Genomic DNA, 20,856 nt, shown 5'->3' with positions numbered 1-20,856 from the left:
ATGGGTTTACAAAAATAAGTGAAATTAATTTATAAGCATAATCTTTAGATCTTAATGAAAAGTTATGCTTGATAGAGTTGTACATCTGTACATGTTAAATGATTGTCTTGGAGCAATTTTTCTTAAAATAGCTATTAACTGTTCAAGTGGATGCTGATAATTCTTCAGCAGATTCTGACATCTTCTGGATTTCAGTTCATGAAATCTCCATGGCTCCAATTTAGATGGTAAACACTGACAAACACATCACAAATTACGTGTGCATCATCAGTTTCCTTGAGAAACAGAACATAAAAGCCTATTTTAAAAAATAAACATCCACTTGTGCTTTTAATGCTCATTACCAATGAAATAGCTTATTGAAAAACGAACTAAAAGGCATTACCAAACAACAAAATAAGCAGGTATGCGATAAATGTCCCACCCACTGTGGTTGCAATATTCAGACACTTAAATGCTCTTTATACAGCAGAAGAGCTCAGCCTGTTTCCTGCACATGTTTCATTTATACCTAGACTATCAATTCCCACATGTTCCACAAACCTGGCACTGTGGCAACTTCTTGCATTTCTCTTGAAATCCAGGGCCTGCTTTAAGGGTGTGTGACACGTACATTCACACAGGGTCTTTCTCTCAGAAGGAGCCCATGCTTGTTAAAAATTCAGTTGTTGCTCTCTTGAAATTCTTAAAGAGGTCTGAGGGGTTAATGAAGCACATGCATGAGCAGTGGAGTCATAAATAACAAAATGAGATTAAAGAAAATAAAAGCAGCACATTTCTGAATGTGACAGAAAATTCTGAGTGCTAGTGGCTTTTATTGCATAGATTGAAGCATAGTTCAAAGGGTATTTTTAAATCCTCATGTTGCTGTTTTCCCAAAGTCTTATGTGTCCTCGCTATTTGGGGCTTTAACTGTTCTAAGGATTGTAAAGCTCTTTCATATTTTATATGCTGCCCTTCATTCGCTCTATTGAAGTGTTGCCGTGTTGGGAAAAAACAAAACTGTCCACCTTTTCTGAGAATATTTATCTGTTCCTAGCATTTATTTTTATATTAAAATTGATATTTTAAATTATAAAAAGCAGCACTCATTTATTGACAAAAGAGAATACAGAAATATATAAAACAAAAATCGATGTCATACTCTTATCCCTCTGCACTCTGTAATCAGCTTTTTAGAAGGAGCCACAATCTCTGGTTCATTGTCAATCTTTTGGGAATACATCTCTGTGTGTTTATCTCAGCTTGTCCTGTAACTCGCTTTTTCACTCTCAACAACATATTGCAGCTATCTTTTCATGTATACATCTATATCTATGTATCTATCTATCAAAATTCTAAATATAGATTTATGGCATATATATGATGTATTTTTATGAATATATTAAAAATTTTAAACTAACCCAAAATTGGATATTTCCAAAATTTCAAAATGTAAATAACCTGCAGTGGACAGATTTTTATTTACATCTATCACTTATAATAAACTTTAAGGACATAAAAGACGTAAGTATATGAAATGGATATTTTGTTTGGAATTATTAGCTATATTATGACAACCATCTTTCCTACTTATGCATCCTACCAAGAACAGCATCTCTTCCTACTTGCTGAGAATTGCTGCTTGAGGCTAATCCACTGCATCTGAACACAAAGGTTCTGCTGCAATTGTTCTTTGTGGAATCCCTTGTCACGTCCTGAGTGTTTCAGGGTTCCCATTCAGGTCCGGTTTCTGGAGAAGGCCGCAATCAAAATGAAGAGAAGCTAGAAAAGAATCAATTTGGGTAAATGGGGGGCCAGGTGGGAGCCCACCTCTAGTGGGAGGACTACTCCGTGCTCTGGCCTTTGCCATCCCTTTTATTGGGGTTCTGAGACACACCCATATCCTTTAGGCAGGAAATTCCAATAATAGACAATCAGCAAAAATTTACATATGATTAACAGGTGAGAGTTGCTATAACTACCAATGTCTCAACTAAACAATGAGTGACTAGCTCTGACCATTCAGAGCGATTAATGTTGACCAAAGCATTCAGGATTCCCTTTTCACATTTAACTTCCAATGTCTCAATGTTTGGTTTCCAGCAGTTCTTAATACTACTAAGGATGATAATAATAGGGATGGATAATAACGGGTTTACCTTGATTGTTGCAAATGCTTGTCATTAAAAGCTGGCTTCTATGTCCCATTTTCTAGAGTTAGTGCCTCAGGAAAAAAAGATCAGAAACACTCCTGTGGAGTCAATGTTCAATGAGCAGCGGTAGGAAAAGCTTAGTTTACTGCACTGCACCTAAAGCTTCACCACTTTTACTGAAAAGTAAGATCGTAAGGATTGTAGCTGAAAAGGTGTTCTTCCTTATGGCTCCTGTACAGCTTCAGATTCCACACACGATGAAGCTCTCATTAAGGTTGCTGTTGTGAGGTATGCCTGGAAGCGGTGGATGGACAGTTATTTTCATCAAGTAAAGCTGACAGTTTGGATTTTGATTCTTGCGATGGTGTTGCTTCAACATTCAGCACAGTATAGTAGTCCCTCCCTATCCACAGTTTCACCTTCTGCAGCTTCAGTTACCTGTGATCAAATTTGGTCTGAAATATTAAGTGAAAAAAAATCCAGAAGCAAACAATTTGTAAGTGCTAATTTCATGCCATTCCGAGTAGTGTGATGAAATCTCAGGCTGTCCTACTTTGTCCCACCCAGGACGTGAATGTTCCCTTTGTCCAGCGTATCCTCACTGTATATGCTCCATATCCTTAGACACTTGGTTGCCATCCTGGTTAACAGATCCGTTATGAGAATGAAAGAGAGAGAAAAAGAAAGATAGAGAGACCATACATGAGCACATTCATTTAATCTTATAATAATATATTGTTATAATTGTTCAATTTTATTATTTTTAAATCTCTTACTTTGCATAATTTATAAATTAAATTTTATCTCATATATATGTATATATATATACATGAAAAAAACATAGTATGTATAGGGTTCCGGACTATCTGTGGTTTTAGGCATCCACCACAGGTCTTGGAACATATCCCCCGAATGAAGGGGGCCTACTGCATCTTCCAGGTGCTCTCTCTGCCATCCCTCATCTGTAGACTGCACGTCTATCCCATAGCCCTAACTTTGTGTTTCCTTTGACCACTGTTATGCCTTCCCTCTTCCCATCTTAGGTTGAACCATCATCTAGCCCCGCTTTGTATCAAGGGATCCAAGAAGACTTGTGTTTTATGTGGGCGATCGGCATGCTTTTTCTGACATCAGTTTGAAATCTCAATAACGTTGCAAGCTTCCCTCTCTTCCCTGCACATCAATCTATGTGCTGACTTCAATTCTGCTGAGAAACTTTTTTTCCTTAGCCCCTTTCGAGAGTTGATCTTTACTCCTTTGACTTTTAACTAGTATCAGAGAAAAACAAAACCAGCCTTACATAAGGAGAGACTTTATCATAAGAGGGAGGAGGAGACTCCTGCAATAGGAGAAGGGAAACTGTTGTAATAGAGCGAATGCTTGGGCCATAAGCTCTGTGAGCATCACAAAGAGTAGTCAGAAAAGGAAGAACCAGGTTGGGAGATAGGATGAGTGAGAGTGGCTTTGAAAAGACGGTAGATCAGAGACTGCTACCCTGAGGTTAGTTAATATTGTCAGAAGGGGCATTAAGAAGAGGTCCTGTACTGGCTCAGGCTGAGGGTGAATCAAAAGTCAGCAGCCTGGAGAAAGGAAATGTAATCAACATATAGTTAAAAAGCATTTTTTTCCTGACTTATGAGTAGGGATGAAACAGTCAGCTAGTCATTATGAGGGAAAGAATGGGAATTTGGAGGCTCTGTGTCCAGCCTTGTCATAGGAAGAAAAATGGGGCATCTATGAGTCTGATCTAAGTCATATGGAGAATGGTGTTTCTTTGTAATAAGACATATTCTGGAACACAAAAGGGGAAGTAACGTCTTTAACTGTTACTGTTTTCCAGGACCATAGAGTTAAGGCAAAATCCAGTGTTGCCATCAGTACACTCGTACTTTCTCTGTAGTCTGACTTCTTTCCAGAAATGTGCTTCCCGACTCCCTCATGTCTGTATTTTAGATCCATCCAGTTTGTCTTTATCTCTCTCAGCTATTGCTTTACATGTTTTTCCTTAAAAGTTTAATTATTATTATTGAAAATATTAAGTTATAAATTTAAGCAAAAATCTCAAAATACAGTATATAATAAAAATAAAAATACTACTTAACTGCATATCTCTAAGAATATTCCCTCTCAAAACCAAACTCCATTTTTACAAGAATATGGAGAAGTAAAAATAAACTATAAAAATTATCTTATATTGTAATATTTTCTATGATTTTAAACATTTTCATTTAGCAAAAAATGCATTTGGTTTCCTCTCTGAATTTTATAGGTAACTCTAAATAAAGGCCCCTCTGTAGCCAGGTGCTCTATGAAGTTATTAGGACTTTGGTTTCTTCCATATTTAGGATCTGCTTTGCTTGGCATTGGCTTCATTTTACCAAATGGTGAAAAAGATGGCCACTAGCAGTCCAAGCTTGCACTCTATTCAATGAAAACATCTAGATATTTTGTCCCAGTACAATTTGGGATTTGATCTCATTGTTCCCAAGTGAACCAAAAGGGTCCTCCTTAAAGAAATTGAGAAGCCCCAGAGACAGCCTAGGATGGGCAGAGTCCACAACACAACAGCCAGGTGACCACTCCACCCACTGAGATGTCCCCACTGGAGTGGCCATCTGGCTGTTGTGTTGTGGGACCTTTGGTTCATTGCCTTGGAGAAGTTTATTTAGTTGGTGAAGTTTGATACCATGTTTGCAGTCAAATCTTTTATAAACTATCAGTTTATCTCCTAGTTTTTGGCCTTAGTTCTTACCTTTGGCTTCATAAGCACTTGACATTTCTGAGTGGCAAGCCTCTTGGGATTCTGCAGGGAAAGCAGTTTTCCCTCCTCTACGTGTCCTCCTGTGAGCACACCAGCTATGCTTCCTTTGTCACTCTTCCTCAGTTATACACCTCCACCCCCTCATGTTCCAGAGGTTTCTTGGAATCTACTTTCTATTGATGCTCCTCCCCTAATCACATTATCTTGATTGATGTTTTACCTTTTTAAATCCTGTATCTTTATTTACTGGAGTCTTGGGAGAGAAAGGTGGTAATGGTGATCAATCCTTGAATCAAATGTGTCCTAATCATGAAAGTTTTGGTGTTTCAGAGCCTTGTCCTTAGACATCTGCATTCTACCTGGTCTAGCTGAAAATGTGATCCTCACAATGCTCTTTAAGTATATCCATTCAGGGATTCACAGCAAAAAATTGCAAATGAAAGTTATTATCTATTTATTTTTCATAAAACATATAAAAATTTACACTTCATATTTAATATTGATGTCATTTACAACATTCTGGAGCCTGAGACATTTTGCCGCTCATGTTCTTATTACAATGTACCCACAGGAGAAGTCTTCAACTGGGGTAGGTTTTCACTGTACTCTTAAAGTTATGTGATTTGAACATGTTATTCAACATCCTTTAGCTTCATTTTCCTGGAGAGGTTGAATTTAAAAAGTCATTTTAAAAAGTCCTTTTATCACCAGAATTTCATATTTCTCTAATTCTGAATAAGGTAGGCTAATCCGCCTACATTCTACAGACCAGGCAAATGTTAAGAATTATATCAATGTCTGGCACACAGTGTGTGTTTATTAATACATTTTTTTATGAATGAAAACAATTGGAATTGGAATTTATAGTCACTCATTCAACCAATCAACAACCAAGTATTTACAGAGTGTTTTCTCATGCCAGGAGCAACTCTAGGTTGGGGATGAAGCAGTGACTAGACAGAGCATGAGTGTCTGTCCTCATGAAACATACACTCTAGTGGTAAAATACATAATAGAAAAGTCAGATAATATGCATTTGAAACAATTGTGATAGGTTTTATAAGGGGACTAAGTAAGTTAAGCAAATCTTGGTGGATGGTTGTGCTATTTGATAGTGTATGCTCAGAAAAGGCATCTCTTACTAAGTGATATCTGATGAGTCTGCTAAAAGTAGAGCTGAGATAGAATGTTCCAGATAGAGAAAACAGTGCAAAGGCCTTGACGCAGAAACATTTAGAGTGGGGAGATACTGAATGGAACCTTCTGGAGTCTATGATGAAGGAGGAAAGTAGGATAGGTAGGCAGGAGACCCAAAATAAGAATTTTTAGATTTTACCCTAGGTTTTAATGTGACTCATTAGAAGAATTTTAGGGTGTGTAATGATATGAACTAATTATACTAAAAGAAAGTCTAATCTCTGTCTGCTGTATGACTCAGCCACTCTATTTACCTTACAACTTACTTGCATCTGGCATTTCCCATTGCCTTTGTTTGCTTACTAGTAATTTTTCTCCTTAGTATTTATCACCATCTGGCATACTAATACTTTTATTTTTTTGTTTATTGTGTGCTGTTTCCACTAGAATGAAGTTCTGTAATAATTGGATTTTTGTCATTTTTTTTTTGTATCTCTAGATGATAGAAAAGTCCCTAGCACATAGTATACTGATTGATTTTAGGGAGAGAGAAAGAGATTGATTGATTTGTTGTTCTATGTTTATGCATCCATTGGTTGCTTCTTAGATGTGCCTGGACTGGAGATGAAACATGCAACATTGGTGTATTTGAACACGCTCTAACAATCTGAGCTGCCTGGCCAGGGCCCTAGCACATAGTGTGCTTTCAATATTATTGAATTAATCAATGGATTTTTTGATGGGGAGGGATGGTTCAGTGGGCTTTCCTGTCCAACACCCACCATTGTATAATCAGCCAGGTGTAGTTGCAGGGGTATGGTGGATGTCAGCATCACCACCTCCATTAGACTGTCCACCAGGATTGGCATATTTCACGCAGATAGATCAGATACTGATTCATCAGCAAGTTGAGCTTCTGGAAGTCTTCACAAGTTTTAGAACTAGTATTAAATATAAAATGAAGAACAGCCTTAGACAAACTATTTACTTTGCAGTGGAAGATAGTACCTGAAACTGCTATGGGGCTTTTAAGTCTTTTACTGTAAGGATTCTTGATAATATGGGCCAAGAGGTCATAACTCTGGAGATACCACTGAGGTGCGCCAGCTGTTGTTGCCCCTGCTGCCCTCAAGAGATAGATATCCACACTCCTCTTGGTGTACCAGCAGGTTATGTTACTCAGAATTGGTATCCTTGTCAGCCAAAGTTTATAGTTCAAAATGAAGAGGGGAGAGGATGTACTAAAAATTATTGGTCCATGTTGTGGTGATATTGATTTTGAGATTGAATCTCTTGATGAAGAAAATGTGATTGGCAAGATTCCCAAGCAATAGACTGGTTTTGTGATTTATAGATGCCAATAACTTTGGGATCCAGTTCCCTTTAGAACTTGATATGAAAATAAAAGCTGTGATGCTTGGCATGTGTTGCCCCATTTACTTCATTTTTTGTTTGTTTGTTGTTTTTAAAGGACTGAAGGCAAAGAACAGAGAGCAGGAGTTTGGTAGTGAATTAATAAAAGTCTCCTTGGGAGAAAAAAATAAGAACCAAGGTGGGATATCTATACTAATAAAAGAGAAACATGCAAATTGACCATCCCTCTGCTATGCCCACCAGCCAACCAGGAGTAAGTATGCAAATTAAACAAACAAAGATGGTGGTTTATCTGCATACACAGGTGCAGAGTGAAGACTGAAGATAGCATAGAAGGCAGCCAAGTGCTGCAGAAGGGAGTGAAGTGGTAGAGAAGGGAGCGAGGCAGCGGACACAGGAGGGAGTGAGGCAGCGGACACAGGAGGTAGTGAGGCAGTGGAGAAGGGAGGGAGGGAGGCAGTGGAGAAGGGAGGGAGTGAGGCAACGGAGATGGGAGGGAGTGAGGCAGCAGAGAAGGGAGCAAAGCCCAAGCCGCCTTGGGCTTTGCTCCCTTCTCTGCTTCATTACAGCCACAGGAAGCCCTACTCTTGCAGGAATCTTCCTGCAACTGGCCTGTAGTCTATAATAATAAAAGTGTAATATGCTAATTAGACCAGACAGCAGAATAACCTTCTGGACATCATTCCGGACGTCCTTCTTAACAAGGCCACTGCTGCGGGGGCCCAGGCAGGGGCGGTTAGGGGTGATCAGGCAGACAGAGTGGTTAGGGGCGATCAGGCAGGCAGGCGAGCAGTTAGGGGCATCAGGCAGGTTGACAGAGTGGTTGGGGTGATCAGGCAGGCAGAGGTAGTTAGGGGCAATCAGGCAGGCAGGTGAGTAGTTAGAGGCGATCAGGCAGGCAAGTGGTTAGGAGCCTGCAGTCCCGGATTGCAAGAGGGATGTCCCAGATTGTGAGAGGGTGCAGGCTGGGCTGAGGGACACCACCCCCCTCTGTGCACGAATTTCATGCACCGGGCCTCTAGTATATATATAGTGTTTTAGACAAAAGTAATGAGAAAGAATATGGAGAGAAGATAAATTCAAGCTTTACTTTGAAGGTATAATTGATGGTATTTGCTGCTGGGTTGAATTCAAGAAAAGTAGGAAATGCAAGGATTCAAGAATGGCTTCCTAGGTTTTTATCTAGCAACTGCATAAGATAATGTTATTTTCTGAAATGAGAAAGTGAAGGTGATAATCATGTTTTAGAGAAGAAGTTAGTGGAAACTAAGATGGTCATTCAATAGCCAAGTGGAAATGTCAGTTATATAATTGGCTATATCTTGTACTCAGAGGAGAGGTCTTTGGGAGTTATAAATTTGGTAGCTATCAGCATAAAGCTAGCATATAAAGTTACAGATGTTAATGAGATTACATAGAAAAAGAATATAGACTGAGAAAGGTAGAGGGGTCAGGACCAATAAATGAGTCATTAATATGTAGTGGCAAGGCCATTGAAGGAGATGGAGAGGATGCTCGGATATAGTGAGACCGGGCAGAGCTATGTAATGAAAGGACAGCAAAAAAGGTGAGTCAAGTAAGACATGAATAGTTTTGTTGAATGCACCTGAGAGGCAATAATATGAGGACACACAAGTGTCCACTGGGTCTTGAAAAGAGCAAGTGAATTATAGTGCTTGGAATGAAAGCCATGTTAGAAATGGTTGGAAGTGAATCAGAAATGAGGAAGGAAACACCTTAGGTAAAGGGGATATATTAATCTAGGAAGGAAGGTGATAACCATGGATGTATATTCTTTAGCTGATAGTGGGTAATGTTGAAAGTACTATGTGGGCATAAAATAATTGTTATGAAGAGATGATATTTTTATGTGTTCCTGTGATCAAGCGTTGATTTCCAACATTCTGTAACTTTAATGGTTCTAATGTCAGAAGGGTGACTTGTTTCCACATGCAAAATAAACTGAGGTAATTATCTGAATCTCAGACACTATGATTTACTGTCACAATGGAGCTTTGCCTAGAATCTTGGCTCTTCTTTCTACTTGCCACATGACTCTCCAAGCCTGTGTTTATTCATCTTCTGAGTGGAGACAATAATACTCCCTACCTGTGGCTTTTGTGGACATGAAGTGAGATGATGTCTGTATGGACTGACTTATATTATTTGTGTCTGTACCAAAAGAAAAAATGGACATTTACTGAAATACCTCTGATGATACCCTATTGGCCATAGTGCAGCTATTGTCTTATGCCCTAAAACAGTGCTAGCTAATAAATGCCTTGAAGGAAGAAATTATATTTTGATCACTTTTATATCCTCAGTACCCAGCAGTGCACTTAACTTTGAGCTGTCTGTCAAATTAAATTAAAAAAAAAGAAACATAGAGAAACGTCCAGCAAATTGTAGAGCAAGATGAAATTAGGTATGACTACATTTATTCTGGCTTTGTAGTTCTGCTCTTGAAACAATGGGATGTGGAATGGTTTCCCTACAAAGAGTCTATTTGACACTTGAATTTAAAGAGCGGCTTAGGAACATCCATATATCTTTCATATTTGCCTGAAGGTATACCACTATGTTTTTGCTTCTAATTTCCCTGTTTCATTACTATTCATCTGTGACAAGACAGAACAATTTGTTGTAATTATACCTATAATCATCTTTTGATACCAGCATTTCAATTCAGCTCTGAAAGTTTGTTTAAAAAGGCTTTCAGGTTTCTTCCTACATGTTTTAGTGGTTTATCACATGTTGTTCTAAATGAGTGCACTGTGTTCATGATGATTCCTTAATGCCCAGTGAATGGCATTAAAACTACCCTGAAGCTCTAGGAAACATGACCCCAAAAAGTGCTCTCCATTGCCCCACTTTTTGGAATTAGGTCTGAAAAATATCTTAAGATTTGGGGCCAGGTGTATGTTTCTGCGTGTTCATCTGTCTTATTTTGTTGTATCTGATGTGTTCTTTTCATGGCTTATCCGGTTTAAAGTCTTGGGGTATTTTAAGAATACAAAGTGGACATTTCAGCAGATATGCTTTCATCAGTCTGCAGGGACAGGTCTGTACCTTCATCATGTCCTGAACAGGGAGATAAATGGACCTGTAGCAACAAATTAGACTTTAGAATTGATCAGTTTAGATTTGAGAGAAAGTATCTTCATTTTCATTTGAGTACAAACAATTGAAATTAATGAGATATAAATTCAGCACTATCTTTTACCTACTGAAATGTTCCTGCATCTAATAAAATGAGGTCTAAAAATGCAACATTCTCTAGGAACCACAAAAAGGACATTTAATGCTTTTTAGAGAGTATTGACATATCTATAAAATTATTACAGAATTTAGTGGGGTTCAATTATGTATTAAAATATGAAAATATGGATCCTGGATCTATATCAAATCCTGGTGTCAGGACACTGGGGTTCATTAGGTTAGAATTGGTTTTCAGAGAATATTATATACATGGGATAGGGAGTGACTACCTTTTCATGTATCAGATTTATGAGACTGTATAGTAATTGGCAATACATATTGTTTAATTTCTCTCCTAAGGATAGGTAAACCCTAAGTAAAAAATTCTGAATTACCTGCCCAATCTGCAGAAACCAACAAATCCCTCAAACTCTAGAAACATTTAATGGAGTGTTAACTTGAGACAGAGAAAAAATATGAAAACGATGGTAATAGTCAAAATAAGGAAAGAATTAGATGAACTATAATGTAGTCACTAAGAGAATGTATAAGTAGATATTTGTAATAAACTAGGGGGGAAAGCTTGTGTTGCAGTATTATATATGAAAAACAGTCCCAACTTTTATATATAGCAGAGCTCAACTAATATGTGCAAAAAATAGATTAGAAGGAAATTCACCAATATTTAGCAGTGAGTATGCCTGGTAATTTACATTTTTTAACTTTATATGCTTGATTTTTATACAATAGACATGTTACTTTTATCATCAGAGAATAAGTGAGACAAAGCTGTGTGTCAAACAGTTCAGTTTAGTGCTGATGCTTATCCACTGGCCACTTGTGATGCCCTCTTGAGGTGGTGTCTTGCTGTTTGAAAGTTATTTCTTATGTTCTTTAAGCCCTTTGATCACATTCACTTTGAAAACAGCATGACCTTGCAAGCCCAGGGTTTGAAGCTTTCTCAGATGAGTGATTTTTCAGATATGATTTTTTTTAATCAGGTGAATTTTGTGTAATGAAATTTTCTCTTTGTATCTAGAAATATATTTGTGCTAAAGGTTTAACCACAAGCCAAGTATAAAGTAATTTGGTTGGTGGTCACTAAGTTATTGATAAATGTCTGACATTATTAAGTTAAATTTGCTTTTTAGTTTCATTCTGAAAATGGTCTGACTTTTCTTGGAAAAGTAAGCTTTATTTTTAGCTCAGATTGAGACCATGTACTCTGTGGCAAAATTGTAGTATACCTGGTGTACCAGTTAATAATGCGGATTTTTTAATGCGGATTTTTTTCAATAGATGGAGTTACACATATGTTGATATATATGCAACTTGATATGTATGCTATTTTGTTGTATTGACAGCAAGTTTCAAAACTTCATATGACAAATTTGCTGAAGGTGTTAACATCATAGATATTTTTACGCTTAAAAATGTTGAATTTTGTGCCAAAAAAAAGAGCATTTGCAGGAAGTTTTAATTCATTACTTTATTTTGAAGAAAAAGTTATCGTTCACTTCGGGAAGCTTATGGTGAACATGCTCCATTTCAAGGTACTTGTGAACGCTGGTGTAAACGCTTTAAAAGTGATGATTTCGATGTGAAAGACAAAGAACGTACAGGTCAACCGAAAAAGTTTGAAGACTTATTGGATGAAGATGCATGTCAAACTCAAAAACAACTTGCAGAAAGATTAAACGTTATTCAGCAAATAATTTCTGATCATTTACAAGCAATGGGAAAGATTTTAAAGGAAGGAAAGTGGGTGCCACATCAACTGAAAAAAGACAAATGGAAAACCGAAAAGTCATCAGTAAAATGTTGCTTCAACTGCAGGAAAGGAAGTCTTTTATGCATGGAATTGTGACTGGCGATGAAAAGTGGATTTATTTTGAAAATCCCAAATGCACAAAATCATGGGTTGATCCAGGTCAACCATCAACATCGACTGCAAGGCCAAATCACTTCGGAAAGAAGACAATGATCTGCATTTGGTGGGATCAGGAAGGTGTGGTGTATTATGAGCTTCTAAAACCAGGTGAAACCATTAATACTGATTGCTACCGACAACAAATAATCAATTTGAACCACGCTTTCATTGTGAAATGACCAGAATGTGCCAGAAGACACGACAAAGTAATTTTGCTTCATGATAACGCACCATCACACACTTCAAAACCAGTTATAGACACGTTAAAAGATCTTGCCTGGGAAGTATTAACCCACCTGCTGTATTCACCAGACCTTGCTCCTTCAGATTACCACTTGTTCCGATTTATGGCACACACACTTTCTGAGCAGCACTTCAACAAAACATACAAAGAAGTGGAAAATTTGGTCTCTGAATGGTTTGCCTCAAAACAAGAAAAGTTGTATTGGGACAGTATCCACAAATTACCTGAAAGATGGGGGAAATATGTAGCTAGTGATGGACATTACTTTGAATAAAGGACTTTTGATGTTTCGCTTGAAATTATCGTGTTTTCTTTGATTACAAAATCCGCCATTATTAACTGGTACATCTAGTAGTCTTAGTACTTCCAAAAAGGATTTGATTCAGGATTGCTGATATATTTCTGAGCTGCCTCCTAGAAAGCCTTAATTTATATGCTCACCTAATGAATCTCTATTGCATAATAATTCCTCCAACTTTGGGACATTTATTCATTTATGCATTCAACAAACACGTAATGAGCACCTAGTATGTGAGCGATGCTATGGCAGGCCTTAGTTTCAATTTTCCAGTGTATATGGGTATATTACGGTTTTAATCTATTTGGTGAAAAAAACACAGAATATAAGTGAAATGCATATTTTGATCATATATATTTGCAAATACACTTAGCTATATGAGAGCAGGGATTTTGTCTGTTTTGTTTTTCCTAGCTTCTAGAACAGTTCCTGCTGAATAGTAAATGTTCAATAAGTATTTGTTAAATAGACGGATAAGTAAGGGGGCTGATATGGAGCATAAAGATGAGAAGAAGAAGAAATGTTTTCAAAAAGACTGGAAATGGACGACAGGAAAGATGAATTTGAAGAACAGTCACCACTGACTATGTCTAATTCCCAAGGAGAATGGAGAGTAGGCCCACTGCTGTCTTTGCTCTCAGTCTGTTGTTCTCTCACTGCTTTCTGTCAGTGCACTGCTCCCTCAGGTCTCCTAGTCTTTGCATGTTGCTCATGGCCTCTGTCCTAGTGTGGAGAATTCACCCCACAACTTTGTGCACAAATTTTGTACAAAGGGATGCTGATGCTGTCGATTGCTCTTGATTACTCCAAAACCTTAGTGTAAAAACTAGTATTTCTATTTCTGCCTGCTTTTCATTTTCTTTGGGAATTAGATATAGCTGATGTTTTTTAAAAATTTTGTCTTAAGTTCTTAAACATATTGGAAAACAAAGAAGCCTTTTGATTAATTAATAACAATTGCATCCAGCTATCTCACTGTCTGGTATTTATTTACCCAAGAAAAATGGAATCATGTGTCTATAGAAAAAAGTTGTAAAATAATATTTACAGTAGCTCTATTTATAATAATCAAATGTAGAAAGAATCCAAATGTCTTACAAGAGAAGAATGAATAAATAAATTGAGGTGTATTCATACATTAAAATATTATCTATATATATATAAAAGCCTAAGTGACCTTTACAACCAAACGACCAGAACGACCAGAATGACTGGATGACTGGTGGGTAGCTATGATGCACAATGACCCAGACCTTGCTGCTGGGGCCCTAACAGCCCCAAATCTGGTTCACCTGCACCCCAGACCCAGACAGGAGGGAGGAAGGAGCCCAATTCTTCAGGGAATCGGCTGTTGGTTAGTTTGCTGCTGGAACCAACCTCCTGCAGTCCCTCCCCCAAGTAGATCTGCCCCAATCACTAGCCAGGCCAAGGGACCCCACCTGTGCATGAATTCATGCACTGGGCCTCTAGTACACCAATAAAAAGGAATTAACTACGATGCATGTGGCAACAATATGTTTCTCAATAATGTATATTAAGAAAGAAAAAAAAAAGGTCAAATACATAAGCATTTGGCATAAAGTTATTCCATTTATTTGAAGTTCAGTAACAGATAAGACTATTGCATGATGACAGAAATAAAAATAGTTACTGCATGAGGGTGGAAGGAGAGGAAAAGTGGCATGTGAGAATTTAAATTGAGGTGATGAGTTTACAATTAGGAATTATGGTGTGATAGAAGGGTTCTATGTGTGATAGAAGGGTTCTGTGTCTTGTTTGAGGTGACATTGATATGTAAAATTGTCAAAATTTATCACAATAAACACTTAAGGTTGTGCTTTTTATTTTATATAAATTATACATTAATTTTAAAAATAAGAAAAAATATAAAGTACTTTGAGAATTAAAATATAATACAATTCAGCACAGATAATATTTACTAAGCACATCTATCTTAGCCACTGTTCATGGAGCTGGAAATAAAAACATGAATAAGAAAGAGTACTTCCCCTGATGAATTCACAGTCTAGGGAGGAGAATGGATGTGGAAAAATAGACAGTGACAAATATATTCACACAAACATTTCAGAAGTATGTTTCCGGAATATTCCTAGGCATTAAAATTATATCTTATATAATAAAAGGGTAACATGCAAATTGACCGAACAGCAGAATGACCAGTCACTATGATGCGTACTGACCACCAGGGGGCAGATACACTCCCACAGGGGGAGCGCCACTCAGCCACAAGCTGGGCTGATGGCCGGCAAGTGCAGTGGCAGTGGTGGGAGCTTCTCTCACTTCTGTAGCAGTGCTAAGGATGTCTGACTACAGCTTCCATCAGTCAGACATCCCCTGAGGGATCCCGGACTGCTAAAGGGTGCAGGCCAGGCTGAGGGATTCCTCCCCCAAGTGCACAAATGTTGTGCACCGGGCCTCTAGTAATATAATAATCATCTTAAGTAAAGACTGTTGTGTGAAAAATATCCACTGCCAAATTATGTATTCGTATTCTTGAGGAGACCCCTTCCATCATATACTAAGCTTGGTTTCTGTGATCTCTTAATGTATAGCAGAAGTGAGGGTAAATCATTTCCAAGATTAGGGTATAAAGGCTGTGGCTTCTATATAGAGTAATCTCTCTCTCTCTCTCTCTCTCTCTCTCTCTCTCTCTCTCATCAGTCACTTTGGGAGAAGCCAGATGACATGCTGTGAGAATACTGAGGCAGACAAAAGAAGCCCATGTGAAGAGAATAGGAGACCTGTGACCAAAAGTTGGCAAATAAGTGGGGTCTTCCTACAACCACATGAGTTAGCTTGAGAGGACATCCTTGCCTAATCAGGTCTTCAGATTCAAGTGCAGCCCTGACTGACTTCTTGACTATATCTGTTGGGAACCTTCAGCCAGACCACCCAGTTAAGCTACTCTTAAATTCCTAACCTCAAAAATTATGAAATACTAAATACTTATTGTTAGCTGCTAAATTTTGTGGTAATTTGTTACAGAGCAATAAATAACTAATACATATGATCTTTCCAGAATGTAGAAGACATGAATTCAGGTTTAGTGAATAATTCCTAATTGTAAACTCATCACCTCAATTTTTTAGTTTCCCTGAAATACATTAGTTAATGACTGTTTGAGAACCAAACAAAATTCTGAAAACTTTAATTTGATTCTCAATTTATATCCAGAGAATACTTACTCAAAAATCTATCCTTAATGAAAATTTATGTTATATATCAATCTAGCTACCAAACTAAAATATGCAAAATCATAATTTAATACAATTTAATTGCTTCTCAAGTATAAAAGGTCAATTTTATATTATTGAATTTATTAATGGAAAAGCAAGTGAAAATTAAAATGAGTTCAAATTAATATTCACAATTAATCTTCACTTTGAACTGCAAAATATGTACTATAGTTCCAAATCATTATGGTTTAGAGACCCCAACGTAATTTAAAAAACTGCAAGGGTAATATTGACTAATTTTTAAATCAAGCCAATAGAATATGGAATTTTAGAGTAAGTGAGATTATTGCTTTGCCAGTTTGAGATGACCAGTCTTTATTCCTTCTTGAATATTTAGATTTTAAAACTATACCACTCAATACAGATATTATTAACTTAGTCTAAACTAATTTTTACCTTAAAAAAACAGATCAATGTGACTCTCACTGGAAGAGTCTGATATACCTCTAAGCATAAAGAGACCCCCTTTTCCCTTCAGCTCAGCAGAAAGTAAATGGACCGTTGATCTTTGCCTAAGAATTCCTGCCAGTACTTCCCCAGAGTTAGTGCAGTGGGTAAAGGAAAGGTTGCAAAGACTGGACTGGGCAATAAGATCCTTTCTTATTTCTGGGAGGCTGTAAGGGGTTATGGAAAGCTATCAAGATAATGTGAAGTTTGGTGTTTCCTCATTTGGTTCCAGACCAATAATTGACAAACACTGGGGTGCATCTGAATCACATGGAGGGCTGTTGAAAAACAGATTGCTGAGTCCCATCCCTAGAGATTTGGATTTAATAATTTCAGCATGTGGCAAAGGAATTAGTCCCCTGGTGATGCTATTGCTGCTGATCCAGGAATCACATTTTGAGAACCACTAATATATCTAGATTGTATTATTTCTGTGTGTCTTTGGGAGAGCTGTGTTTGTTTGTGGGGTGGAGGGGAGGAAGCTAAACTACATTTCTAAGACACTCTTGTATTCAATGGTGCCTTGATCATGAGTTTTGGCCAAACGGATGTGGGTATAGACTTAAATTTTTCCTCCAGAACTCACACTAAATCATCCCATGTGAGTTTTCATATTCTTGCCACTCTTTTGGGCCTATAGGGGCTTAATCACAAGGAACAAAAACAGCCTGTAATTATTGGAATCGAGAGTGTAGGTCAGTGGTCGGCAAACTCATTAGTCAACAGAGCGGCAAACCGCAGCTTGCGAGCTGCATGTGGCTCATGAGCCGCAGTTTGCTGACCACTGCTTTAGGCAGCTGGATGCAAAGAATGAAGTGGAGGCTTTAGAGAAAACCTTTCATGCTCTCTTCTGCTAACTAATCTTCATTGAAGAAGACTATGGGACCTAAAAGGCCCACTATGAACTGTGTGTCATGTGACTACCAAATTCATGACTTTGGCTTGGGCAACAGAACTGTCTCATCATGTAGAAGTGGCCATATGAGATCAGGTTCAAGTGTGTCCTGAAATCATATGTAAGTGGCATTAGCAGCGGGCCCTACTCTTGTTACATTGCTGCCTTGTTTCTCAAATCACGCTTGGCCTCATGGGGCATTCTCTATGACTAGTTGACAAAGAGGAGGGGGGAAGTATTTGGCCTTTTTTACAGGTACTTCTGCATAATGTGCTGACACAACTAAGAGTCAACTAACATCCCCTAAGCCATGTGGGCAGAACTTGGAATACTTTGTTTTACTTGCCTGAAAAGAGGCGATAGCCAAAGGTGTGTACCTAAAGTGATCACAGGGTAATTTGTTAACAGTCTGCTTAGATGATTAGGAACTTTGAAATAAGATTGACATTTTGGTTAAAAAAATGTCTGGGAAAAGAATATGTGAATAGCAATCTTAGAATTGGACTGTTACTATTTGTTAATGGGGACTGCTATGGTTAATTTTATGTGTCAAACTGGTTGAATCATTCTGTGTATGTCTGTGAGAGTGTTTCTACAAGAGATTAATATTTGAATTGGTAGACTGAGAAAAGTAAATTGTTCTCCAGAATTTGGGTGGGTCTCATCCAATCCATTGGAGGCCTGAATAGAATGGAAGGTGGGGTCAGAGAGAATTTTTGTCTCATCCTATTTTCCTAATCCTTTCCTGAACTTTATACCGTTGGCTCTCCTGGTTTCAGGCCTTCGGGCTTAGACTGGAACTATACTACCAGCTTTCCTGGGTCTCCAGCTTGCAGATGGCAGATGGTGGGACTTGGCAGTTTCCATAATTATATAAGCCAATTGCTTGTAATTTATCTCTACCTCTATCTCTAATCTCTCCTATTGGTTCTGTTTCTCTGAAGAACCCTGAGTAAGAGAGGAACATGGAGAATATTTATGTCACATGTGAGTATTCACCCAGCAGGTAAGGTTTTTGATTATCAGGTAACAAAATGATCTATCCATGTCAATCAGCCTCCTTGTCCATCCATCATGTGCTTGCTCAGTGGGCTAATGAACAAAGTGGTTATGGCTGCAGGAATAGAAGTTGCTATCATCCCTGCGGTGTATCTAGCTTGCCAATAACAGGGTCCATTTTTGAGCCCCTGATGATGCCCCATTGCCTTTGGGAATCAGCCAGCCACCAGGTGGCATATTGGTGCCTCTTCTATCACAGAGGGAGCAGCAATTTGTCCTCACAGGGAAAGATACTTACTCTGCCTTTCTTGCCCTTAATGTTTCTTCCAGTACCATTATCCAGGACTAAGTGAAGGCCTCAAGGTAACCTACATAATCTTACTTTTGACTAAGAAAGCTGTTGTACAATAAAAAAGGAGAGGCAATGGGCTAAACCTATTAGAGGGGGGTCACTAGTTTTATCGTTTATCTCTTCATGTCAAAAACGGGAGGCTTAATAGAACAGTGGAATGGCCTATTAGACACATAGTTACAGAGCCACCTGGGTGACAACATTTGTAGAGCTGAGGAACTGTCATACATGATGCAACATATGTTTTGAATAAATGACTACATATATGTCTTCCTTAGCCAGAATACCAGAGTCCAGGAACCAGGTGATTTAAGTAAATTTATTCACTCCTACCCCAAATAACCCTCTTATAAAATTTATATTTTATCCGCCTACATCTTTTGGTCCTGCTGGTATAAAAACTCTTACTTTTCCAAGAAAAAAATGTGATCATACTAGGAGACTAAGGTTCTATTTAACTGGAAGCTGAAATTGCTATTTGGTTCCTTTAACCTCCTCAGGCCACAAAACCAACAAGCAGATAAAGGAGTTGCTCACCTGATTGGGGTGACCAACCATGGTTGTCAGGGGAAAATGGGGTTGCTGCTACATGTTGTGGAAAGGAAGAGTAGAACCCAGAGGATTCTTTAGGTACCTCTTGATAGTGACCAGTCATGTTTGGGCTATGCAGTCTTTGCTTATTGGTTCTCAGACTAATCCCATAGTTCAAAGTCAAATCTGTTCTCTTATTATGTAAATTCTGACTTGTAAGAGTGGTTTCCAAGAGTTTTCCCCAACATCTAATAAATAAAACTTATTTGCAATACTAATATTTATCTGCCTGTACCAAAAAAAAAAAAAAGTATGCACTGCCCTCCTATATGTCTTTCCCAGCTGACTTGCCTCTGGGCACTAATATACTCTTTTTGGTGGTTTCGGTATGACCTGCCCCAATCATACTGCCCCTGTCTTTTGGGCTTCTTTCTTCCCCTTTTTTTTAACCTCAGGACTTTTCTATTTCCCTTTATTCTTGATCCCAGTGTTTATGGAACTGAGCTTTCCCTTACTTATGTTATGTCTAGTGACATAAACTAGGGAGTTCCAACATAGCCCAGTATGTAATGAAGATAATTCTGTTTCTAAATTTAACTTTGTGTTATAATTATTTGACCTGAACCAAAGATCAATTGCATGGTAAAGGAGTAATGTTATATCTGGAGGGAATAAGAGAATTCTATTTACTCTGATCCTCTCATTTTATAGAGGAAATTAATGAGACCCTCAGGATTTCTTAGTGCCCTGTTAGGTACTGATGTCCAAACATTATTTTTGGGATCAGTGCAAATGACCCAAACATCATGTTGATGCTCTGCTATTGTTCATAGGATATAAACATAGAGTTGATAATTTTCACATCTCAAATTTTATATAATAATCTTTAATATATACACAGAATTTTAGGGCTATTAAATAACTTTATAAGTATTTCCTACAATTAAAAAGCAATTATATATTCTTTTCAACACCCCCACCTTTTTATGAGAACCTTTTACTATATTTCCCTTTTCCCTGAATAACTGTTAAGACTGTCCCAAGAGACCAAAACATAGGTGTTTTTCTTTTAATTTTAGGTAAGCAAAATCATTTTACAATTTTTTTGTTATGCTGTTTTTTTACTGAATTTATTGGGGTGACATTGGTTAATAAAATTATGCAGGTTTCTGGTGTGCAGTTTTATAATACATCATCTGTATATTGTACTGTGCGTTCACCACCCCAAGTCAAGTTTCCTTCCATCACCATTTATCACCACTATACCCTCTTCTACCTTCCCCAACCCCCTTTCCATC

General features: G+C 37.8%; 1 pseudogene across 1 annotated transcript in view; it reads left to right on the top strand.

Moving 5' to 3' along the window:
* Window positions 1-6,856: 6,856 nt before the first annotated feature.
* Window positions 6,857-20,856, top strand: part of LOC307096736 (phospholipid scramblase 1-like) — a 29,884-nt pseudogene continuing 15,884 nt past the window's right edge. Inside the window, exon 1 of the transcript in view lies at window positions 6,857-7,453. The product of the transcript in view is annotated as a phospholipid scramblase 1-like (transcript). The remainder of the gene's footprint in view (window positions 7,454-20,856) is intronic.

The sequence above is a fragment of the Cnephaeus nilssonii genome, assembly GCF_951640355.1.
Source record: "Cnephaeus nilssonii genome assembly, chromosome: 3".
Classification (NCBI taxonomy): domain Eukaryota; kingdom Metazoa; phylum Chordata; class Mammalia; order Chiroptera; family Vespertilionidae; genus Cnephaeus; species Cnephaeus nilssonii.
The sequence above is the reverse complement of the archived record's forward strand: the minus strand, read 5'-3'. Positions and strand labels throughout refer to the sequence as shown.